The 26,626-nt window shown below is 36.0% G+C and overlaps 1 long non-coding RNA gene across 1 annotated transcript in view; it reads right to left on the bottom strand.

Moving 5' to 3' along the window:
- Positions 1 to 19,982: 19,982 nt before the first annotated feature.
- LOC118156774 overlaps positions 19,983 to 26,626 on the bottom strand; it is an 8,636-nt gene continuing 1,992 nt past the window's right edge. The window contains exons 2-4 of the long non-coding RNA XR_004746430.1: positions 25,139 to 25,144; positions 23,094 to 23,098; positions 19,983 to 20,100 (exon numbers count right to left, since the gene is read on the bottom strand). This is a non-coding gene — a long non-coding RNA (uncharacterized LOC118156774). The remainder of the gene's footprint in view (positions 20,101 to 23,093; positions 23,099 to 25,138; positions 25,145 to 26,626) is intronic.

Below are 26,626 nucleotides of genomic sequence, written 5' to 3'. Positions count from 1 at the left end.
CATCAGTAGGTGAGGTGGGGGTTAGAACTGATGTCTCTTGTTGCAGTCAGCCTCTACTCCGGTCTGAGATCTCTCTCGTATCCAAGGAAAGATCTCTAGTCATGTCTTGATCTGTTTATCTCCTGAGAAGGAAAAGCATCCAAGTTTCAGCTTGCAGTGCTTCCACTCATTATATCTTCAGAGGGCTGTGCCTGCCCTTGCAGTAATAAAGGAAAGGTATTTAATAACAACAATAAAACCCAATTCTGCATGGATAAATTGGGATGTTTAAATATATGTGTTTAGTACAGCAGTACAGGAAAAAAAAATTGTTAGCTTCCTACAAAATAAACATATTTTTTGTTCAGTTCTTAATGTGGGAGTTTCATAATAAATTAAAGTTGAAATAGAGCTATGGTGAAAATAAATAAATATATAAGAAGTTTAGTATTCATACAATTCCATCCCCAATGTCCACAAAACATAACTAAGAAGTTGAAGAGAAAAAACAAGCGTGGTATTTGAAAATGATTTAAAAATGTTGCCCAGAACTAACAGTCAGTTAATTGTTCTAAGTTCCCTGGAGTATTTAGATAATAGTGTTTTTGTACCATCTTGGTATGCAGTGTTCAAGAAAGAGGAAAAACGTTTTGCAGTAAGATCTGTGCCTGAAACACATACAAAAATGATCCAAATGGAATCTTTAGTTATACATACAGCTGTACCACCTCATCTGGAAAAAAGTTTACCTTTAGTTTACAGAACTCTTTTATTTCCCTGACATTCCCCTCTGCCCTGGCATTGAGCCAATTTTTGTTTTGAGCTTTGTAAATTCTGAAGGTCTTTTGCAGTTCATGATTTAGAAATAAAAGATCACGAGAGTGAATTTGCATCCCTAGTATCTATTAGTTTAATGTCTGTACATGATTTAATAGATGAAAGAAAATCCAATCCCTGGAGAAGTCACCTTTAAAATAAAATTTATCAGAAAGACATTCCTATGTAACTTGCAGTCTTCTCAAGCTTTACTTTCTCTACATTGTATTTCATTCACTTTTCTGTTTAATAAGCAGTAAGAAATGTTTTGCAAAGTACAAGCTTTTACCTTTACAGTGTCTGATCCTATCCTGTCTAACCTGATCTGAGAATATCCCTGTTCTCATTTTCTTGAGTAAGCTTTGCTTCTATGGTGAGTGGTAATTTGTGAACCTTTATACCAGAATGGCTGAATTTGTGAGTGAAATTTAAAAATTTCTTGGTAGATTCATTGAAAATCTTTGAACATCACAAAGGAGATATAAGTACATCTGGGACCAGTGCCAGGACAGATGCTCTGTGAGTCTGAAGTTGCCCAAGCAAGGATTATTTCTGCATGTTGGGTCCACAAATTAGACTTCATCTTTGAAGATTTTGTAGCTAATGGCCTAACGTTACTTGAAAAACAGTTGCTCTTAAGTTAATAGCAAAAATGCAAATGAGAATTGAAAAGGATCAAATTAGCAAGTTAGGTTACAGGAAAAGTTATGAAATATCATATGGGCACAAAACAGCAACAATAAAACCAACCAACCAACCAAACAAACAAAAACGAGAAGAATATACAGTCTTAGTATCTTTGTACTCCTTTATGGTTAGGCTAATGAAGCATGCAGACAGAATCTATGACTGGTTGAAATGTATGACTTTGTGAATGGTACAATTCTATGATTATTGTTTTGATGTAGTATTAACTTTAAATGAACCATGTTTTAAATGTATGATTATTTTTCATGTGCACAGGAATTGTCAACATTCTCTTCTGAAACCTGCCTTTTTCCTTAAAGGTCCTGGACTTAATATTCTGGAATAGCTGTCATCAGGTAGAAATGAAATGAGTATTATAAGGATGTGTTTGTAGTTGTTGTTGTTGTTGTTATTATTTCTTACTACTGTGAGGCAGTTTGGAGTCTTAAATGTGTAAATAATTAATCATCAAGAAAATAGGGAAAATGATACCTTCTTACAAAATGTACCTAACTTGTTACATTTATTGTCTAAGACATACTTCCAAGATGAAAAAGGTCAGAAATAGTCAAAAGAAACAACAAAAGCATGGAGTCCAAGAACATAAGTAAAAGTAGATTAAACTCCTAACTGGATAACTTTTTCTAGTAGTAAAGTGAACTTTAATTTGTTCATTGCTGGTCTTATAATGTTTATTCCTTTTAATCTTACAGAGATAATACAGACAAGAGGAGCTGAGTTTAATTTTACTGTGGCCCATGTACACGTACTGTTAAGGCCAAGGATCTTTATGGTGACAGCTGGTGAGTGACCATGCTTTCTTTGTTCTGCTTACTAACGCTGTGTGCATTCTTGTTTGGTATTTATTACTGGAGCCATTCAGACAAAAATGTGGAGGCCAATGCTTTATTTGGCTGTTGTTGATCTGGTTTAAGGAGGAGTGGAAAAGAAACATATGAGAGCACTGGAAAAGTGAGTGAGCAGCTGAACTTATGCAAGCAAAGTTAGTAGGGGGATCTCAAAAGAGATGAAGGAAAAAGACTGGCTTTTAAGTTTCCATATTCAGTGGAAGATGTTCTGTAATAAAGTGCAGTTGATCCTGATGCTGATATTTGATTCTAACTCTAAAACTTTTTATGGTCAAAAAGAGATTTACTGATGGAAAATACAGTATTCTAGGGATATTTTTGTGGAGTGGTAAAACAAATTGAATGTATTTGCAAAAATAATATTAGAACCAAGATAATTAGGAGAGGAATAATTTAATGTGAATTTTAAAGTTCTTCCACAAACAGCAGAAATCTCTCACTGGACATATAGAAAACATATTCTCAAGAGCTATAACAACCCATTTGAATTATACTTATTAACCATCAGTACATCTTTAACAGGACAACTCTCCAACCCAAACTGAAGAACTGGATGCCTAATGAATATGTGCTTGTAATTTAACAACTCCTTTTTGCAGCTGTATTTCTTCAATATTGATTCTCAATGAACAAAATTATCTAATATCAAATACTTAACTACAGTTAACTTTACTCAGAATAATACATTTCCAAATAGTTAATTCACTTAGGTTGAAGTTCAGCTAGTACTTTAAGTTGATGTAAGCTAGTCCTGCTATCAAATGAATCCATCCCACTTTCAGCTACTGTGGAATAATTGCCAGAGATGACTTAGAAATTCAACTCATATTCACATTTTAAAGAAAAGGTGCAGCACTGAAGAATCTTCCAGGGTAGAGTTTGTAGCTGCATTCCATAGAAGTTCCCTAGGCCTCCAACCTTAGATGTTGACCACACCAGGGAAACTTGGTGTGCTGATGCTAAGAGGGACTGTATGGAGAGAGGAGTGGAGTGGAAACATTGTGGCCAGTTCTGTGATTAGAGAGCCTGAACTTGAAAGTACATCGGAAGCAATAAGCTGCATATTTGCATCAGTAATCATGATAGTTCAGCACGCTGAACGTGACCCAACTTATAAAGATGAATTGGGCAACATTCCCAATTACTTCAACCTTTAACGCAACAGCTACCCATCACTTGCACACAATCCCTGGTCTCAGTACAACTGTTTGTGTGGCTGGAAAGGTAACTAGATCATGGAACTTGTATAGGTGAAAAAATAGGTATTTAGCTCACGTCTTACTCCCATCTATCTCCACAATTCACTTTACTGCATGAGTACACAAATATTTGTGCAGGAGCAAGAATCAGCAAGCATCAGTAGGACACCTATTTTTTCGACATTGCAAGACAACTGTAGTAGCAGTTCAGCTTTGGCAGTTATCTCCCATCTATCTGCTGAAGGCTTCATGGTGCACTGATACTCAGAGCAGAGTTTGCAACAGTGGAAAAACAATGTGCTTCCACTGCTTCAACATGAAGTACAGCAGCCTATTTAAATTTACCATCATTGATAATATAATTCAATTATTCAGACTTTCCACAGAAGCATATGTTCTTCCCTCTGTGCTACATAGGGACTGACTTCTAGTAAAGAAATGTAACAGACAGTTGAAGAGTGGGACATTTTTAAACTTCTATATATTTTTATCAGTGCCTAAAAGGCAGGAAAACCAAAATAATTATAAAAGGATCCTAGTGCAAACCTAATGAAGAAGACATATTTTGTAATATCTTAATAATTTCATAATAATGTCATGACACCATAATGTCAGAACAACTTAAATGTTTCCATGCTAACACATTTATCACAGGGCATGAACAAGAGGAGTTAGAGAGTTCACAAGCCCTGGTCCCTGGAGGACTTGAACCACCCCGATATCTGTTGAAGGGACTGTACAGCAGGGCATTGGCAAATTCATGGGATGCACTGATGATAACTTCCTTCTCCAACTGGTAGAAAAACTAATGAGGAGAGGTGCTAAAATAGAAGTCCTTCTCACCAACAAGGAAGGGCTGGTGGGGAATGTGAAGCTCGAGGATAGCCTTGGCTGCAGTGACTATGAAATGGTGGAGTTTATGATTCTGAGAGTGGTGAGCTGGAAGCACAGCAAGCTCACTGCCCTGGACTTCAGAAGAACAGACTGCCCTTTTCAGGGATCTGCTTGGTAGAGCACAATGGGACAAAACCCTGGAGGGAAGAGGGGCCCAGGAAAGCTGACTAATATTCAAGGATCACCTCCAAGCTCAGGAGCAGTGCATCCCAACAACGAAGATGTTGAGCAAAAATGCTAGGAGGCCTGCATGGATGAACAAGGAGCTACTGGCCAAACTCAAACAGAAAAAGGAGGACTACAGAGGGTGAAAGCAAGGACAGATAGCCTGGGAGAAATACAGAGAAATTGTTTGAGCAGCCAGGGATCAGGTCAAGAAAGCTAAAGACTTATTAGAATTCAATTTGGCCAGGGACATTAAGGGCAACAAGAAAGGCTACTATAGGTATGGCAGTAGTAAAAGGAAGATTAGGGAAATTGTGAACCCTTTCTGGAAGGAAACAAGAGATGTGGTAAACTGGGATATGAAGGAAGTTGAGGTAATGACTTTTTTTTGCCTCAGTCTTCACCAAGAGTCCTCCAGCCATGTGGCCCAAGCCCCAGAAGGCAAAGGCAGGAATTGGGAGAATGATGAACTGCCCTCTGTAGGAGAAGATCAGGCTGAGACCATCTAAGGAACCTAAAGGTGTACAGGTCCATTGGATCTGATAAGATGCATCTGGAGGTCCTGAGACAACGGGTGAATGAAGTTTCTAGGCCACTGTCCATCATATTTATGAAGTTGTGGCAGTCCAGTGAAGTTCCCATTGAGTGGAAGAGGGAAACATGACTCCCAGTTTTAAAAAGGGAAAAAAAGGAGGACCCATGGAATTACAGTCTCAGTTCTGTGCCTAGTAAGATCATGGAGCATATCCTCCTGGAAAATATGCTAAAGAATGTTGAAAATAAGAAGGTGACTGGGAACAGCCAACATGGCTTTGCTAAGGGCAGATCAAGCCTGACAAATCTATGGTGACCTTCCAAGATGGAATCACAGAGTTGGTGAATAAGGGAGGAGCAACTGACATATTTTATGCAGACTTGTGCAAAGCATTTGACACTGTCCCCCATGATATCCTTGCCTCTAAATTGGAAAGACATGGATTTGATGAATGGACCACTTGGAAGTTAAGGAATTGCCTGTATGATTGCAGCTCAAAGGCTTTCGGTCAACAGCTTGATGTCCAAGTGGGACGAGTGATGAGTGTCATTCGTGAGAGGGGACCAACACCGGTTAACACCTCTGTCAGGGACATGGACAGTGGGATGTAGTGCACCCTCAGCAAGTTTGCTGATGACACCTATCTGTATGGTACGGTCAACATGCTGAAGGGAAGGGATACTATCCAGAGGGACCTGGACAGGTTTGCAAGGTGGGCCTGTGCAAACCTCATGAGGCTCATCAAGGCCAAGTGCAAGGTCCTGCATCTGGGTCAGGGCAATTCCAAGCACAAATACAGGCTGGGTGGAGAATGGATTGAGAGCAGCCCTGAGAACAAGGACCTGAGGGTGTTGGTAGAGGAGAATCTCAACGTGATCTGGCTGTATGCGCTTGCATCCCAGAAAGCCAATCGTGTCCTGGGCTGCACCAAAAGCAGTGTGGCCAGCAGGCTGAGGGAGGTGATTCTTCCCCTCTCTTCTGCTCTCATGAGACCCCACTTGGAGTGCTGTGTTCAGTTCTGGGGCCCCAGCACAAGAAGGACTTGTTGGAGGGAGTACAGAGCAGGGCCATGAGGATGATCAGAGGGCTGGAGCACCAATCTCATGAAGACAGGCTGAGGGAGTTGGAGTTGTTCAGCCTGGAGAAGAGAAGGGTCTGGGGACACTTTATAGCAGTCCAGGATGAGGAAACCATGCTATATGGTACTGATATTTCTGTTGAAGGAAACCACTGTTTACACTGCAAGCTTCTCTGAATTCCATTACAATGTTATGAAAACTACTCATAACAGGCACTGCTACAAATAATATATAGTGTGGAAGGGATATGAAAAATGAAATAGAAAACAGCAGGACAATAAAGTGGTCTGCACCTAAGTCTCATTTAAAAGAGCATGTCTTTACAATGAATTAGGTACCACCTTATCTATCTATCTATCTATCTATCTATCTATCTATCTATCTATCTATCTATCTATCTATTTTATTAGAATCTCAATTATTCAACAGGAAAGCCATATTTGTCTTTAAGGTTTGAAAAATTTTTGTGAGAGTTGTTTCTTTTGTAGACCGGGCCATTAATTCAGTCTCAGAAGTAAGCAGCAACTCAGATCTGAGCTCTGAAAGAAAAGAGATGAATATACAGTAATAACCATCCTTTTCAAGATTAATTTGGCAAAACTTTCTCCTTCCCCTGCTTCTATCCCTAAATTTAAGCCAGCTCAATGCTGAATGAAATCACTCACCTTCGCTTCAGTGCTGCAGGAGGCAAAAGGTGTCAAGCATATTAATATACTCAAAGCTAGATTTGCATTCAGACTGCCAGAAAGCAAGCCACATTTAATTACCAACAGAGCTATTTTGGAAAACAAAATGTATAAAGCATTGTCTGAACATCTCTAAGTTAACACATGCAGAAGACAGGTGAGAAAATTGCTGTGATTCACTGACTATTTGAACAGTGAAATTAAAACTAGTGTAGCTGTGACTTTCAGTTGCAGAAAGCATTCTTGTTGTAAGTGAAACATTTCTTTTAGTGCCTCTGAAGTAGTAGTCTTCAGAGAAGTTAAGTATACATAAGGCCCATGGTGCAGAAGCATTTAAAAGTAGATGTCAAAACTTTTAGCAGTGAAAAAAGAAGCATTTTTAGATTGCTACAGAACAAATACCTTTAGAACAAATACATAAGCAGATTTTTATGTAAGAAATATCCAAAGGAAAAGAACAAAAAAAAAAAAAAATGTGGAAACAAAGTTGAATGTTACAGAAAGAAACCCAGACCATTAATCTTTCAGAAGAACAGCAGGCTGCCTTGGAATTTGGTAGCCAAGGGACATAACAGCTGGCTAAGTTATGTAGTGACATATTACATTGTCTGTGTAGAAATAACCCTCAAATAGCATACTGTGGGAAAGTGTTGCTACATTTTACATCTTGTCCTTTGCAGTGGTAAACTCATACTTGCAACAGGCAATCACTTCATCCCCTTCAGCAAAGGGTGCAGTGTGGAACAGGTGTGCAATTCCCGAGGACAAACCAAAGTAAGCGCCAATGCAGTTGAGCAGAGAAAATGTTCTGGAAGAAGCTTGCTAATGCATTCTGTAAAAGAGTGATTAGGAACTTACTGAAGAAATTCCCAGTCTATTCAATTTTTAGCTGATTTGTTTCTAATCCTTCCTGGGTGTTGACTATTTCCTCCTGAAGCCTGATGAAAGATTCCTGTCGGCCACCTCTAGACTCTGTCCTGAGAGTTTTGTAAATTTGTTATTACATTCTAATAAATATTCTTGAAATAATAACTGCATAACTCCATGTGTGATTTCTCTATTTTATATTTTTATTTTTATATAGCTGGGAAAAAAGAGAAACATGGCAGCCCAGGTTGGCTTAGCCCTGTTCTGGATCTATTAATTCTCTGTCTATCATATTCATTTTCCTATCCCACAAGGATAGTTTCCGTGTACAGGGGTTGAAGAGAGAAATTGCATCCAGTTGGTTGTTGGCCAAGAAAGTTCCTTCATGCAGCCTTTATTTAATGGAAACTTTTTTTCAAATTCTGAGTTAATGGAAAAAATACACTGAGGTGTCTAAATATACAGGATAACACCAGGAAGGTCATTCTGTCATACAGACATCAAGAAGTACCTAGTGAAAAAAAAGAGTGACCATACCAGTCACAAATAAAAAATGTTTTATACCGGTACAGCCAGGATTCAAGAGGCTTTCTGCCATCAGTGTCTAAGAGTGGGGATTCTAGTTTGTCTCACACCACATGAAGTTCTTGCTCACCTTTATATTCTAATGACCCAAAGAAGAAACACTATTTATGAAAATGAAGCCATTATTATTATTATTATTATTATTATTATTATTATTATTATTTTGCCTGGTAACCTGCTTGTTTGTTTCCTTATTTCTTTTTCATATTCCTTTTCCTATTGAAAAGTAATGGTTGTCTGAAACAGTTCAGATTTTCTCTGTAAAAATTCCTAGAAAGAAAAAAAGAGAATATTTGGTGGTTTGATACTTTGTAAGTCATAATGCAAAGATGCTAATGTTTTCAATTTTCTATAATAAAAAATAAAGTATCAGTTGATTTGGAAATATTCAAATGACACTTCCCTTTTCAGAAATATGATATTGGAAGTCTGTGTTTCCAGTAGGTGCATATGCAGAATAGAGTAGCAGAAAATATGATATGACATCTGAAACATGCTCAGCTTGCAGCCTCTTATAAACTTTTGAGAATGTAGTAAGCATTGCTGACTCTTTTCTTTCTAAGAAGGAGGTACATACAGAAATTGCAGAAAAGCAAAGAATCAGATTTCATATTACTGATGATATACTTTAAGCAAACTCAAGGACAATGGCTTGAGCTGGTTGTAAGACTTCACTTTATGAAGGTTATTAGAGACCTTTTTGTTTTTGGCCAAAACTCGCCCCCCAAATCATGAGTCTCATCCTCACACAGTTATACAGTAATACACCAGTCCTATAAGGGAGGAAATTTGGCACCTTGAGTACTAAAATCTCATTGCAGCTCTTAAAAATTTCCTTTCAATTTTAGAAAACAGCAACCTTTGACTTTCCAAATACGCATAAATTTTGGACAAGTTATTTGTATAAGACACTTTCTCAGTTTTTGTTTGTCTGTTTGTTTGTTTTCTCTTTTTTGACAGTCTCATACAAATTCCCCCTTGTAAGTGGAAACAGATTAATGACAGTGTAATGTAGCATCTTAGGAGGAAAACACCATAGAAATTAAAACTGTTATTTGCAGTGCTTACATTCATAGATATTTCTAGCTTTTCCTCACTAAGAAAGGAGTTTTCTGTTCTACTACTCTACATCTAACACCAATTTTGAAGAACATTTGTAGAGATTCCAAACTGTGCCCTTGTGTTCAGCTTTTGAAACTTAGGTTCAGCAAGACAAAAACTCTGGTAGTAGGATTCACTATGTGGTTCTGCACTGAAATGAAATCTCTGAATAGAAATTCTTGTGTAGAAAGTCATTAGTTAACATGGCTTTATCTACCATAGAGAGCTACAGAAGAAGACAAATAATTTATTTTTATCTTCCACATATCTCTAATATGCTATGTCAAAATCAGTCATCAAGACCCATTGTTCTACTATTACAATATCACAATATCCCTTTTTGATGATAAATAAGGACAAATTCAGCAACAACACTGACCTATGGCAATGATTATTTTGCAGTAGGGAACTATGTCAGAATTTTTAGTCTATTGATTGATTTTTAGCCTACTTCTATGATTTTTTTCACCCTGTCTCACTTAGTAGCTACTTTACCTTCTCTATTCTCAAAAGGGATTTATTCTAGTATGCATTTTCCTTGCTTAATCCATTCGACAGCATCTTCTATTAAATTCTAGTCTGTCAAGTAAAACAGGCTAGTCCTACAGAAAGGCCTGTAACTCTTCTCAAGTTCAGGCTTGAATTATGTGTACTCCTCCCTTAAAGGACTAAGTCTGCCTTGAAATTAATAGTAATAATAGAATAATACACCCATTCTGAAAAGAACTCATATTGGATTGTTTAGTAATTTTAAGTCATTCATGATGGATTAATTCCTTCATTGAGCAAAGTCTTTACTTAGTAATTAAATCACTAATTAAATATTTTACTAAGTAAATTAAATACTGAGTAATTTATCTGCTCAATAAAGTTGTTACTGGATAATCTGTGAAATATTACTAAGCAAGTAATTGAAGGAACATGTGCCCCTTTTAAGTCATTCCCTCCAGCAAATAGTTTATATAGTATTAAATTGTATAGTTAAATTGTATTGTAGCAATAATTTTGAAATCATATCCCCAGAAGACTACATATGTAGGTTGTACATTGAGCTTGCAAATCACATTTTCTTGTGATACAATAAAAATGTATGAAATTGACCTGAATGACTTCTGCCAAATGAAGAGCTTTTTATTCAATAATTTGAAAGTCATTGCTGTGTGTGGCAGTGCTGATAGAGAAATGATATCTGCCCCATTTTCACTGTCCTTTTTTACCCATTAAAGCCCTTACACAGCTGAATGAATTCCTTGTTGAACTGGGACCTTAACCAGTAAAAATTATTTTTGTCTTAAGGACAGGAATCTAAATGTCATTCTTATAGGTTCTTCACTTGTCACCCTAATCTAAAGGGTGTATTGATGCTGTTGGAAAAGCTTGAGTCTAAGCCAGATATCAAAATGTGTCCATTGCACACTCATTAAACAAGCATATGTTAGAATTTGATGACTTTGCATGGTTCTTGCTTCTCTTGTTCACGCTTCTTGATAGATCAAGTCTTGATGGATTGATAATGTTTTGATCTAGCACACAGATTCAGATACTAAAATGCTTAGAGAAATTCTCAGTAAAAACACTGTCTTTATTTCCATTTTACTGAAGTCATTCACTTCTCCAGTGAAGTTACCAGGGTCATTTTCATGTCTCTTAGTCCTTGGCCATCATGAGGATCTGCATGGGACAAAAAGGAATATTGTTGCCTTTTGCAACATCACCCTTTCATTGCTTGGCATAGATGCTTTCCAATGGGAGTTCGGTATGCCCATACTGAGCTCTGCTGGGCTCATTTTACGAAGTCTGAGAATAGAGAAATGGGAAGACTGGTCTCTTAGCCACAGAGGCTTGGTTTGCTAAGCACAGGTCTGCTTTGCAGATATCTAGGTGAAAGCAATACGGATATACTAACTCCCTCTGAGTCACCTCCGCAGCTGCAATTGAAAAGACATAGATGGATGTCAGCCAAAAATAGTTCAAGTCCTGTGGGAGTCATGTTGCCAGAGGCTACAGGGAAGCAGAAAGGAGCAGTCACTACTGCAACATAATTATAGTTCTCAATACAGATTTTCTCTCCACTGGTCTTTAAGGGTTTTGCCAAAGAAAAAGCTCCCTTTCCTACTGTGTCATCTGAGCAGCATGCAAATTCTGATATATGTTTCTCTTGTGATTCTTTCTCTCTTAAGTGGAGACCTTTATATAAAATGTGCATCTTAAAAGCAAAAAATGAAACCCAGTTTTGAAAACATAAATAAGAAAGTACTTCTGCAAAGAAACTCTTTTTTATTTGTCCTGAAACATAATAAGATACAAATCATGTCCAGTGGACTCAGGACACCTGTCTTCCTTCCTTGAAATAAACCTGCCATACAGACTGAAACACACCCATCACTTCACATATTCCTAGTTACTTTCAGGCAAACATACACTTCTTCAATGTACCTAATAAATCTATAACTTTATTAAGAGAAAAGAAACCAACCATCTAGTTCTACTGATGTTGTGAAGGTGGGTGTCCATCTTGGTATGGAGTGATGATTTTGTTAATTTTCATTCCACTTTGGGGGTTTTAGTGGGAGTAAAACTACATACACGCACGTGCACACACACAAAACTGCAATTCAACATATTTCAAAGAAAGAGAAAATGGCTCCACAAGGAATTGAATGCTACTTTTCTTTCTTTTCAACTAAAAATCTGATTTAGTGAATGGAAACTCAGTTGTTTATATCAACAGAATTGTTTGCCATAGTTGAATAAAATGAATGAAACTACTGGCAAATTAGGGATTATTTGAAGTTCAATGCTGAACTGTCAACATTGTTATCTGTTTTTCTTCTTACACTGAATTCAATACCCATGAATTTTATTTTATATCAGAATGATGACTTTAATCTTGGTAGATATTATCAATAGGTCAAACCCTACTTGTTTCACCATACTTGTCACACTACACCAGACGGAACTATGGACAGCAAAAGAAGATTTATACATTATATGGTAAATTATCCAGGGTTGGAAACTTTGAAAATGTGAAAGCTGACTCTCTCTGAAAATTTACCATGAAAATTGTATATATATGTATATAAATTGTGTATATATATATAGTGTATATATGTATATAATTTGTATATATATATATAAATGAGATGTATTAATATATCTTATTAATACATGTGTCGATAGATTTATCTATTACAGATCTATACTTTAATAATAAAGAGGAAATATTTATTATGCTTAATAATAAAGAAAACAGCAACAACAAAAAAGTCAGTTTAAATTCTAAATATGTGGTCACTCTTTAAAAAAACTTTGCAGCAGCCTTCAAAGTAAGATTTTTTTTTTTTTACTTTATTATTATTATTATTATTTTTCCTTGTGGAGGAGCAGGTCTGCAGTGCTTTGCTATATGATACCTGCCAGAATTTTAATCTAAGGATGCTGAAGAGGTTTTTGCTCGGTCATCAGCTGTTACATCTAAATCTAACAGGACTAATGAATAAGGGCTTTCAGCAACTGAAGCTCAAAGTATGCTGTATTAACACACTAAAGTGTTGTTTTGTTTTAATACAAGAATTGAATTATCTTAATGAATGTATGTACAGCTGGCTTATTTATCCATTTAGCTGAATAGCAACCTTGTAACAGATACAGCTTCTCTGAGTAGTAACGTAATACATGTAATGGCATAATGAAGAAGGTACAAAATTACTTCAGACTAGCATATGCTCACAGCTCTGTAAAATCACAAATCTATCCATGCAATTTTCATATACTTCTGTTACTTGGAAGTACAAACATCTCATATTCCAACCCCACATTTTTTTGTAATCTATATAGATAGGAAGCTGGTTCTTCAACTCCTTTTCCGCTGCTCTTTGCAAAACTCCCTAGAACTTCATGATATTCAGGAAAAGAGGACATATCCATTTAGTGTTTGCCCTTAGTCCTTGGCCAGCATCAAAAACTAGAATGAAAACTAATGGTCTTCAAATATTTCCAGGGAGTAACTGGTGGTCAGCCTGGTACAAACCTTTCTTCCTGATATATACTACCAGATATGGAAGATATATATCAGACAGATATGCTCTTTTCAGTTTCTTAGTAGTCCAGTGAAGAAGGTAAGCCTGAAGTGAAGGCTGTTAGAAGCAGAGAGAGGAGAAAAATTGAAAAAGGCAGAGACAAGAGAAAAGAGTGTAAACTTTCATATAAAGGATTCTGAATATCAGAATTCTTAGATATTCTGAATAGCTAAATATCAGCCCATTCTCCCATTGTCATTAGGAATTGGTCTCTGACAAGCAAGGGAAATTATTTAGTTAATTACCTATTTGGGCTACAATATTTCTCAGTGAAATATGAACAATAACTAGTGATGGGCCCAAAACAACAAACCACAGTAGCTAAACACATATTTAAGATGATTTACAAAGACAAATTATCTTGCTACCCACACGTTACAGGTCAGTGGGAGAAGCAATCAGTATGACAAAATCACAAGTTTTCATTTTCACCCCTGCCTTGCTTAATCCCCGTTAAGAGAAGGAATTAAACAAAGAAAAAGTGGAAGTGTACCTGTGCACCTGCTGCTTACTCCTTGAATTCCAAATTCTGAGAAAATCTCCTTCATGGCTGAAATGTCACACGTTATCCCTTAGTACCTCAAGGTAATTTATGAAAAAGAGCTAACAGCGCAAGCAATAAAACATATCAAAGCTGCTTTTTTAGATGTTTAGATGCTTCAGCACTTGATTCTCAGTATCAGCAAAGTCCATCAGCTGATAAACTCCCAAGCCCCCTTTTTTCCTTTTTTTTTTTTTTTTTTTTTCTTTTTCTCTCCAAGGTTTGATTTCTTTTTAAAAGTAAAATACTTAAGTACTTTAAAGTACTTTATTTTTTATTTTTATTTTTAGATAGTAACAGTTGTAAATACTTCTATCTTAGCATAAGATTTTCAGAGGAATGGGGTTCAGATGACTCATTTATGTATTTATTTATGCTACAGCTTGGCTTAGTCTTCATCTGTTCTTTATGTTAAAAAACACAATGCTGGGAATTCACTATAATTACATATAGACTGATATACATATACATGGCTGAGTGCATACTGTAATTCATTTGTATTTAGTTTTTATTAACTATTAATTTTGCACACGTAGTTAGTGTCCACATGATATGTGGATATTCACAAAATAGATAGATAGTCCTTTTTTTCATGTTTTGGTTTAACATTGCTTCTGAGCTTAAAGTCTCACCATATTCTACTTGTACGCATACTCCATTCAAATAGAGGGTGTATGCAAATGTGGCAAAGCTCAGTTCCATCTGATAATTGAACAATGTGTAAGTTAAGCAATTAAGCACAATGAAAGTGTTTTTATAACAGAAAATGTATCATCATTCTGTAGTTTCTTTTGTAGTTTCTTTCCGTCATTTCAATATTATTCTACCTCCAGGAAATTTACATGATCCATTTTTATACACTGTGAGGAAGAGAAAAATATTTACTTTCTTGTACTAAGTAAGTAACTTTTTTAAAACATTTATTTTTCCATCTGTTTTGAATATATCATAGCTATTTGGCATGTTAGAATTATCACTACTATTTAAAGGCAAAGTACATCCATGATAATTTTTAAACTGCTTCTTTTGTATATGAAAAATTAATGAAGATTAGCAGAGTTTGCGTGCACCACTCTCATTGGTTCAAGCTCTTACTTTGGAACTCTAGCTTGATACAAAGGCAGACAGGAATAAAATCAATGTGGGCCCCAAAATTTTTTTGTCACCCTCATTATTATCTTCCAGCTTGACAGCTTGCCCATGGGCTTAGAGTCTTCTCTAGCTGCTGAGATAATCAGCTGCAGGACTAAAACTTCATAGCATTGGCAGAATGTGTTCCTCCTTAGGTCCCAGTATGCATCAAATATAAGATTACACTTGGTTTCTGACCTCAGAAGGACTTGTGGAAATGCATTGTAGGATGAAAAGCAAAAGAAATCAGATAATGATGAAGAGATGTTAGCAGGAAATGGATCACTCAGAGTTTAGGTTCTTTCCATCTAGCTATTTTCTCCTGCAGGTTGCAGGGTTCTTAGATTAGAGGTTTACATCTTCAAAAATAACAAGAAAGGAAACAGCCATCAGTGCAGGTACAGACAGCCAAATATAATCCACCTCAAAAAAAGACCTGCCACTGGAACAGGAGAGTTGGTCGCATCACTGGAAAAAAAAATAAAAAAAAATCTTTTACATCTTGATAGAAGAGTATGGGTCTGATGGGAGACATGGCTGTGCTATAAGAAAAAGAAGAATCATGGCCTATTCAGAGGTATTGAGTCTTACATTATAAATGGTTCAAAGCTCTGAGAACAGTACTGCTGCACTTGATGATATGTTCTTATCACAAATAGTACAGTAAAACTGTGGGGTGCATACCAGTGATATGGTCCATAATGCAGAGGGCAAAGAAAGCTGGAGCAAGATTCTCTGTTGATTTTTAATATGTGGTATAATGTGATGACATTTCATTACAGTTGAGGAAATTGTTTGCTCCTTAATGTGCTGTTTTAGGCTAGAAATAAGTAGATGCTTATTACTGGGATGTTGGTGACTAAGCTTTGTAATTCACAAAATGAGCATTGTAACACATTTATGGACAAAATACTGAATTTAAACTCTAAGATATTTGAGTGGTCTTTGCAATATCATGAATTAAAATCATTCCACTTTTACAAGTGATCCAAAGCCATCAGTGGAATCAGATGAGGGAAGTATCCCCTTATGGGTGTGTAGCCAGAAATTCCACACAGTAAAGTAAGGCACAAGAGTGAAGATCACAAGGAACCATTATATATACTCTGAGGGTTTAAAAAGGTGTGATAGGCATCAGGGCTGGCCGCAGAGAAAGGACAGAACACATGCAATATAACATTGTTATGTTGCTATTCAGAACAGTCAAGAGAAAGGCATACATTGTTTTAACTTTTGGGAATTTAAATAGTGAAGCATAATAGTTATGTAATGGAAGAGAAAATGATAAAAAATCATTAATAACATCCTATTAACATGATGAAAATGACTTATTTTTATATGATTTACTTTATTTTTATAGTTAAAAATTATGATAAAAAAACGTCATAAGCAGTTACCTCTCTGTAGTGCATGGTATGAGTCCATAGCAAATTCAAATTTCTTTATTTCCATTTTATTTTTTAAAAATCATAAGATTGTAACTGATTTTGCTAGAACTGTGTTTGTCTACAACTTTTTTTTTTTTTTCTACAGTGGATCCCCCCCACACACAAAAATGCTCATTTCATTGGTAAATAACTGCATGTCTAAACTGACACATAGACTCCTTCAGTACAGGTTTTGTGTTCACCACAAAAAGGAAGCAAAGAGCTCTCAACATGTCTCAGAATTTGTGTTATCAGAGATTAATAGGGCAGTATCTTGCAGTCCCCTGAGAAGAATAAAGTGGTGGATTAAAGTTGTTTAGAAAGTTTGGGTAGCCTGATTTAAACCAAAAAACATTGTCCAGACTTGTATTAGAGATTCCAGACAATAATCAGAGTACAGTAGCTTCTTTTAAGAAGGTGCAAAGAAGTGGATTTAGGTTTACAGTCCATTATTTCTTATGTATAAATATTTGACAGTCACCATTACATCTCACAGATCTACACTTAACTGGTAAATGAGTGATCACAACTTCACTAGTGGCTAGTTGATATTGTTTGATATAGTACCAAGCAGATTCAAAGATGTCTACAATCTCATTGTGTTACCCTGGTGTATGTTTTAAGTAGGATATTTCTCTATACTGTGCTATTCTATCCAGCAATTATAACTGTGCTTCCTGACTAATCCACAATTGCAATTTCACTCACCTAGACTTAATTTCATCATATGATGCTTTACTGCTATATTTGGACATATATGTTCCTCCAAACAAACAGAAATGAAGCATACATGTGACCATACTCCGATTAGAATCTTATGCAAAGTTTTTCCTACATGTATAGGTAGTCAGAAAAATATTTACAGCCCTGTGAAAACATCCCTGTCAGTTGCAGACAAAAACAAAAAGATGTGGAGGAAAGAATGAAGTAGCTCATCAACTGTTATCTCTTATGACTAAGGAGAGAATGTAAGTGTGGGATTTGATGAAATCTACTAACACTCTAAGTAGATCTTATTTGCTAGGGAGCTTCCTGTGTACTATGATGAGGGCTATCAAATATCCTAATATAATTTCAGTCCTCAAGCGTCCTGGATGTTTTCTATGTTCTAGTGAAAGAAAAAGACTCTATTGCTGGAATGCGAGGAGCATTTTGGACTGCAGCTAAAAAAAATTACCCAGTCTTCTGATCAGGCACATGGATTCCTGGATGAGAAAGTGCAGGCTAGATTTTCAACGGAAAAGACCTGCCAGTTAGCTCTCTAACAGCAACTTCTGCAGGCAGATCTGCAGTGTGGCAAAAGAGGAGATCACAAAATGTGACATGAACAAATCACTTTTTGTTTTTTTCCTTTTTCTTTGAACATAGTGTTTGCAACACTGCACTCTTGCAAATTATTTTTCATTTACACGCCCCTGAAAAGCAGTGAAATTCAGGAAATGTCCATGTTGTGCTCCTTGTGGCCCTCAACTTAGTGCTTGTAAAAATGCCGTTATTGGCACTGGGTGAAAATAATATCACTTTTTGTAAGTTCTGCGTGTCTTATAAGACTTTCAACTGCAGTGTTATATATTCATGTGGACAACAGCTCGCTTTTGTGTTTCTTTTCAAAACTCAAAAAGCCACTAGAAAGTAATGCTATTCATTGTTCTCCTGGCTTAAACACAAATTAACTAAGGCATCAAGTGTAACATATCGAGCTTCTTATTGTTGTTGTTGTTGTTGTTGTTTTTTAATGAGGCAGTACTAAACGGAAATCCTTGCTCTTACATGCAGATTAGCACTTGAAAGCAAAGATGTTACATTTTGCCAATACTAACAACTGCTCTGATAGCACTCACTTGAAGGCCATAGTAAGAGTTACATTTTTCACATATGGGAAACCGAAAGAAGATAAAAATGTCTACATTTTCTCTTAGCAATTCAAATTCCTGCTGTTAAGCTTGAGATGGCTGTGCTTATTTTTCAAGAAACCGTTCTTAACATTTGATGTCAAGAAGAATTGTCATTGTGGTACAACACTGAGAAACTGATAAGAAGTTTTTTGAGTGTCAAATTTTGGAAATTCAGGCGTATAAGTTGTACCCAAAGCTGTAGTATAGCATAAGAATGCCAGAGGCAGGATCAGAGAATGGAAATGCTGTCTTTTGATCCTCTGCTCTGATCCTCTGCTGTTTGAGCGCACTGCTGTTCAACAAGACAGAGTGGACAATGGTATAGAAATTTCTATTAACATTGTCTGAATTCTGAAAATGAAATGTTATTATATTTTTTACACACCATAAGGAAAATCATTTTGGACAAAGCAATGAAATCAGTATTTACCTTGTCATGGTGTGCTGTAAATGCATGATTTATCCTTCCAAAGGGTATTTCTCCTTTGATTTTACATTGCTGGCACATCAGTTTGAAGAAACATAGCTTAGATTGAGTATGTATTTTACATTACTTCCTTTCCTGTCTGAAAATTATATTTAAAATTCTCCCTCCTACCCCACAAATCACAATTCTTTGAAATGCAGCTATCAAGGGAAATATAACCATAAATAAGAAATACTACTAGCTCAAGTCTAGGGGTTGGTGAAAAATGAAATTAATAATAATAATATAATAATAAAACTCCCTCTACTTCTTTCTTAGAGTCCTGCTTTATATGAAAGATTAGGACAGGAACTCTGCAAATCCCACAGCCCAGAGAAGACTTGGAGTCTCTGGTATGACATTCCATAGTCACCCCAAAGGACAACAGACACTTTTATTTTAGAGCAAGTCTGTTTCACTATAAAAATGCCAAGATCTCAGCAAAAATGATCAATTTCCAAATGAACCAATTGAATGAAACCATGAATTGCAGGGGGTGGGAGTAGGTAAAATGGAGAAGAGAAGAATGATTCGTTAATAAATCTCAAAAGGTAAGTATTTCAAAGAAGCAGAAAACTGTAGGATATCAGTGTTGGCTGCAAAATGTCTTCTGCAACTCCTGGGATGCTGGTATTAGCAATAAGCAAATAATTCTACTCTAACAGTAATGTGAAATGTGTTAATTTAATTCGTGTCAGTACGGAACAATGCTAGGGCCGCATGATGAAATATAACCTTCTATTTAAGAAAAACAGAGCGATTAGTGTACATAGTTCTTGTATCATGCAAATGAAGGGCCCAGCAATTTGTGTAAATAGAGGGTCTGAAGGGTGAACATCTCCAAGGGTCTGGGAGATAAGAGAACCAAGGAGTTTTTAGGAAACTGCTGACTTTTGCATGGGACGCTGCGCAAGCCTCTGATATCTGGCAAAGAGATCACCAAATAAGGAGAAAGGGGGAGTTGAAGGATGACCGAAGGACAAAGCCTGGGAGGAAGACTATGAGCCTTCAGCATGAGCAACCCCCAGAGAGACCACCAGAGACTGATACACATGCGTCCGGGAGAGGGTTCAGATTCCGTGAACTAATGATAGTAACCCTACCTTTTCTAGGAGTAATGATGAGTATGTATTAGTTTAGGAGCATAAAAACCAGCCACCTGATGTAACAGATGTGCGTCTTGGTGGAGCAGAGACTCCCGGTGCACCCAGCGCTGTTTGCTTGCCTCTATTTGCTTAGTAAATTACAAACTTTAATTGGAATCCTATTTGGGACTCAGTCATTTATCAGAGTAAGAAAAAAATAACACTGCATTTTAGAGGGAAATTTGATGTTTTATGAAGGAAATAATTTTGTTATTGAAAGCTACCTGAATTCAATATATACATACCAGTAGAATACGGATTTTCAGCAGAAAAGCCTCAAAATGTATCATTTCTCACACTGCAGTAAAATTGTAGCCTGATATGAAAAGAATAAAGTAACTGCTGATTCCAGGAGTGTTTATAGAACCGACTAAATTAGCACAACTATTATATGGAGGCAAATCAGATTAGATGAAAATGTGAATAATAATGCAGAAAATCTGTCCTGTCTGTATTGCTGTCAGTAGGAGTTTCTTTGCCTTCACTAGAGTTGATAAATATTAATTCCATACTCTTGGTTTGTTCCAATATTACCAAAGATTAATTTCTTCTTAACATTGAGTTTCCCTCTTCCACTTTTCTACATGTTGTGATGGATCTCCAGATGTACAAAATAGGTGTACTTTGCTTGCCTTGAGGGTGGAAATTATTGGCCAAGAGTTGGAACTGGAACTGGTGGCAGAGCATATTTTCACATGATCCAGAGTATCAGGAGATTGCTACCACCTTTCAGACCATGTTATCTCAGTCCACACAAAAATAGATTTAAGAAGTGAACAGTAAAGCAATTTCTGCAAAAGACTGTAAAATAATATTTCAAAAGAATTAAAAATATATATTTTCTAATTAGAACAGCTAATGAAAAGCAGACTTCAGTATATAGAGGAAAAGTAGTAACTTCTACATGGCAATGCTGAGTTTAAATTTACAAAACAACAAATCAAATCAATAAAGAGAATGTGTAAATTATATATGGTAAAACATTATATTAAAGAATGCAAGTGAAAATTGTCTGGGTAAAATATCCTTGGAGGAAAGTTTTTCTGTGTTGACAAAACATATCTAGAGTCCTTAAATTCTCTACTTGAACAGATGTTGGAAAAATATGTCATGTTTACTATGACTTTTAACATCTGAACAGAAAAGTGCAGACAGTACATGGATTTGCCATGTTAATTACTGACAACATACAATCAGAAGGTATTAAATGCATTTTAGTAAGATTAGAAAACGTAAATTATCTTTTTCATGTTGAGAATTTTATTCTCTAAAAAATAAACATTTAAAAGTGACATTAAAAAATATCAAGAAGCATTTTTTGAAAACACATAGTGAATGTTAGGATTATTTTCAATTTCTGCAATATTTTATACAGCATAAGATACAGCATAATATCCAGGCTCCCTGTGTTTGAGGTCACTGTCAAGAAACATGGAATTATAATTTTTTTAAGCTTCATTAATTCAGAAACAATACAAACATAAACCAAATAATAGCTAAGAAGTTAAACTGAGAAACAATTCTCAAATGATTGTGCTATGCATGTCTTTGGAGATATTCAATGTACAGCTGGACAAGGCTCTGAGCAACCTGATTCAAATTTTCCATGAACTGGGGGTTGGACCAGATGTCCTTCAGAGATCCTTTCCAGCCTAAATTACCCAGTGATTCAGTGGTCCAACCAAATGAATGTCATTCTCCAGATCTGATGCAATGCTTTATTCCAGTTATTGTAGTGAAAGTTCACTTTTCATAGTGTGCTTGTCACTAAACTTAGAAAAAAGGTTGAATAACCAAAGAAAGATACTGGAAAAAAAAGTAGGAAGAGAAAACAAATAGCTTGTTAAAATTAAGTACATAAATGGCATTATCATTTAGTCTCATTTACGTTGCCACACTAACTTCTCTAATAGACTCAATGACTTCTTTTCCCCTCAAGTACTGTAGGATCCAGGCTAAGAAAGATAGCATTTAAAATCAAAGAGCTATTAATTAAAAGATAGAGGAAGAAAATGTGTATATTATTCCCTTGCATAATCACTGAATCATGAGTCATTCTCTGCTTGAGTTTATAAGAGCTCATGGGATTTTTCCTTGAATCAAAAAGATAAAGGTGTAATTTTGCATCTCCTGAATGAAATAACACCCATGTCCACATATAATTATTAAAAAGCACTGAAGGAAGTGCGGTTTATGAAATGGACAGGCTACTTATCTATTTGAATATTTATTTAGTGTCTTCTTTAAGACTTCTAAAGAACTTTCAGAGATCTTACATAAGAAACTAACAGCAACATGAGGATCTTTAATTGAATAACCTAGGGTTTTGATTTCTATCGGAATTTATTAGATTACCTTGTTCCAAAGCATCTGTTTTCATAATAAATATACTAGCTAGGAGCATGGCTTTTTGCCTCAGTGGCTGAATCGGAACAACTCATTACAGTGCTATCATAACGATTGTTTCTCAGTTTTATTGTGGCATATTACCTAGGATCTTTCTTTATTGACAAAGACCATGTTGTGTTAAGTACTGCATAAACAAAGCACAAAAAGACATTGCTTATCCTTCTATTTTGCAGTCTGTAATGCATGGCAAGGCCATTGATTCCAGTCTGTAATGCATGGCAAGGCCACTGATTCCACTTGCTTGTGTACAAGTAAGTAACTGTATATTCAGCTGTCACCCATGCCTGATCAGGCTACCTCAGCAACAGTCATGGAGAAACTCTTGCATACTTTCAGGACGTTCAGAGTTGGATGCTGCTCACTGCAGCTCTGCAGAACTCCTTTCTTCAAAGCCTATTTAATCTAGCCTTGTTCAGGTGAGAAGTTTTAAGTCTATTCACCAGCTATATTAGCACCTACTTTTTATTTGTAGTTAATAATACTTTGTCATGGAAATGTAAATATGGAGCCAAGGTCAGAACACATTCTGTAGGACAACCCATTCTTTTTACCTCTTTCATAAAGCAGACTTTGTGATTTTTGCTTAACAGTTTTTCATGGAAAAGGTGAAGACATGAGAAACATTTTTTCTTGATAATTACAGCTCTGAAAAACTGCTACAAACAGGGTGGCTAATTAGTGACTTGATTATACAGCTGGAATCATAGCCATGAAAATTTCTAGTCATAATGTTCTTAAATTCTGCATTCTTTATGTATTCAAAATTACTTCAGTAACTCAATTGCAAAAAGAAGAAATTCAGTCCTGGTGTAAGCAGGGTGCTGTGATGACTGATCAGTTTCTGACAGGGGTAACCATGGCCTAAAGCAATTTATCTGCTATTGATAAATACAGTGGAATAATTCCTGTTGTTAACAACCATGTTTGCTTCTTTGATTATAGTACAATTACATTCATACTTGTTTATTAGATACCTAATTAAACTGAAAGGTAAAAGCAAGATCAGTAAGAAAATACATTCTGTACCATTAATATATCTGAGTCATGCTAAAACTTGCAGTACTTATGATTCTGTCAATCATCACAAATCTATTTAGCATAAAACAGAAACAACAAAGCACAGAGGATGACAGATGGTTATAAAATTAATTTTAAAACTAGACTCCCTTGATTCTGCAAGCAAAAAGGCAATAAGGAAAAGAATCCATCTCTGTGCACATTATATAATTTGATTTTACTGATATTAGAAAACCCTTCACTTAAAAATATGTACAACCAAGGCATTTTTCTATATTATTAAAGAAATCTAAAGCTTCATGTTAAGCAGAAAAGACATCATAGTTCTTAATACAAACATTTTTTCCAGGATAACTCATTGTCATAATTTCTTACATGAGACAAAGAGAAGAATTATTTTGTTTTATCAGAAGACTAATTTGCCATCTTTAATGGCTGAGAAGACCTGCAAATTAAAATAAACTTTTAAATGTCAGGAAAACATGCTCAAAATAAGTAATCTGATTGAACTGGCAATCTTTATGTTTACCTAAGAAAATATTTCATTGATAGTAGCCTGTATGTTCAAAGACTCTCCAAGTATTTAAAAAGCTTGCCTAGATATATTAACTTAACATTCAGTTTATGGATTATTTAATTTCTTCCGCATAGTTTAGGATTTTTATTAACTACTGTTTGGTTTGTTCCTACTTTTCTTTTTTCTAAAAAGAGATGTGAAGTTGTGATCAACTATGAGCTTATTGATTTTAATCTTATTTATATAAGCAGTATGATATTGAGTCAATTTTGGCTGCAGAAGCAGTTTTGGGTTTGGCTATTTACAACACACAGAAGCCCTACAAGGCTTTTAAAAATTTGTTTGAAAGGTTTGATGACCTTTTCTTGATGGTACCATGCAGGAGCACATTTGGACTTCAGGGCAGAATATACTCCAGGTATACTGATGAAAGCCTTTGTTGAGTTCAACATTTATAGAACTACAATTAAATTTCTGTGTGAAGTATGTAGAATTCAGCATATCTTCCTCAAATATTTACTTCTTATACGTTGAATACTAATGAATTTTCTTAAAATTTACATATAAAAATGAAACTAAATAATGGATTTAAATAAACTAAAAATGAGTCAGATCTTTAACATCTATGCTAGCTTGTCCTTTGCCCTGAATATCCAAACGATAGAATCCAGCCCTTTCACACTCTTCTAACAATTTATAGAGGTTTGTATAAAGACTATATATGAAGACACTTAATAACTGCTGTACTTATTTAATTGGAAAGACTGAGGGAGGTCAACAAATCAGATGACCTTTAAAGAGAATTGCAGGATATAGATTAAATAATAACTGTTTGGCTTCTCGAGCTAACTCAGTGAAAAAGTTCTGCCAATCTCCGTGATTCAGAGTTTAGAATAAAGCCAGATCCTCGTGTCATCTCACTACCAGATTACATGTTCCATCCTTGCCCGTTTTTAAATATCCTACGGTTGCAGACCTGCTCTTGTATCTGTGCCTGATGGACACCTGGGGGCAGCAGTCGCTTGACTGTAAATTGATTGAGCCCAAACGTTTTTCTTCTTAAGCGTGGTTTTCGCATTTGTGAAAATTGCTGAATTGTTCAATATTCAGACTAGAATCTGATAAACTCAGTCAATCACCAGCCTGACAGATTTGTTATACATGTACATGGTTATACATTATATTACTTCACCAAAAGGTCTCAGCAGTGGCTTAAACATGTATTCATATTATAAGAAAATGTGTCAGTCTATATTTCTACACTGCTGTTTCTCTACAAGTGCTGTTAAGATAGCTGTTTTTTGTCTACTTTGAACAAAAGAACTATTAAGTATACTTTACTTAATTGCATTACAAAACTAAAAATATGCTCCCTGCTAACATAAGTAACATAGTATAAGAATGCAGAAGCATTAGCCTGCCTATTGCCCTGTAATCTTTCTCATTTCCTATAAAAAACAAAACAAAACAAAGAAAAACACTTTATTTTGTGTAACAGTACCTCATTATTTATGTGATTGATCTTCATTTTGAATATTCGGAGAAATAGAAGAAATGAAGAGGTTCTAGCAAAATTTTTAACAGCCCCATTCCCTGGCCTTCAAACCATTTTCAGTCGATTTATTATTGCCTTCAGAAATTCACCTGCTAAATGAAATATATCGTTTTTCCTCTACAAAAGGTGCAAAGTCAGAAAGCATGCGAGACTGATTCAGCTCCCTTGAGTACGTCCTCTGATATAAGATGTAACTTCAGAAGCCATCAGTGCGCCCAGGCAGCCATGAAGGCTAATAGTATCCTGGCTTGTATCCAAAAGGGTGTGGCCAGCATGACTACAGAAATGATTGTCGCTTTATATTTGGTACTGGTGAGACTGAACCTCGAGTACTGTGTTCAGTTTTGGGGCTCCCACTACAAGAAGGACATTGAGTTCGAGCATGTGCAGAGAGAAGCAATAAAGCTGGTGAAGGGACTAGAAAACAGGACTTGGAGAAACAACTGAGGGAATTGGGGTTGTTTAGTCTGGAGAAGAGGCTGAAGGGAGACCTCACCACTCCATGCAACTAACTGAATGGAGGTTGCAGTGAGAAAAAATATTGGTCTGCTTTCTCTGGTAACAAGCAATAGGATGCAACAAAATGGTCTCAACCAGGGGAGGTTTCTCTCGGATGTTAGGAAGAATTTCTTCATGGTGAGAGTGGTCAGGCACTGGAACAAGTTGCCCAGGGAAGTGGTGGAGTCTTCATCCCTGGAGGTGTTTAAAAGGGATTTGGACATGGTATTAAATTATGTGGTTTAGTGCTGGGACTTGGTAGGTCATGTGGTTTGACTTCAAGGCCTTTTTCGAAATAGAACATTCTACAATTCTGTGATCCTGTGATTCATGTGTACCAATGCCTTTTTTCTTAAAGATCTTTGTCACTTTCAGTGCATGGTATAGGTGCTACTCATTTCATGAAAAAAGAAAGGAAGAAGGAAGGAAGGAAGGAAGGAAGGAAGGAAGGAAGGAAGGAAGGAAGGAAGGAAGGATTTAGGAA

The sequence above is a fragment of the Oxyura jamaicensis genome, chromosome Z, assembly GCF_011077185.1.
Source record: "Oxyura jamaicensis isolate SHBP4307 breed ruddy duck chromosome Z, BPBGC_Ojam_1.0, whole genome shotgun sequence".
Taxonomy (NCBI): domain Eukaryota; kingdom Metazoa; phylum Chordata; class Aves; order Anseriformes; family Anatidae; genus Oxyura; species Oxyura jamaicensis.
Note: the sequence above shows the minus strand (reverse complement) of the source record. Positions and strands in the feature narration are given on the sequence as shown.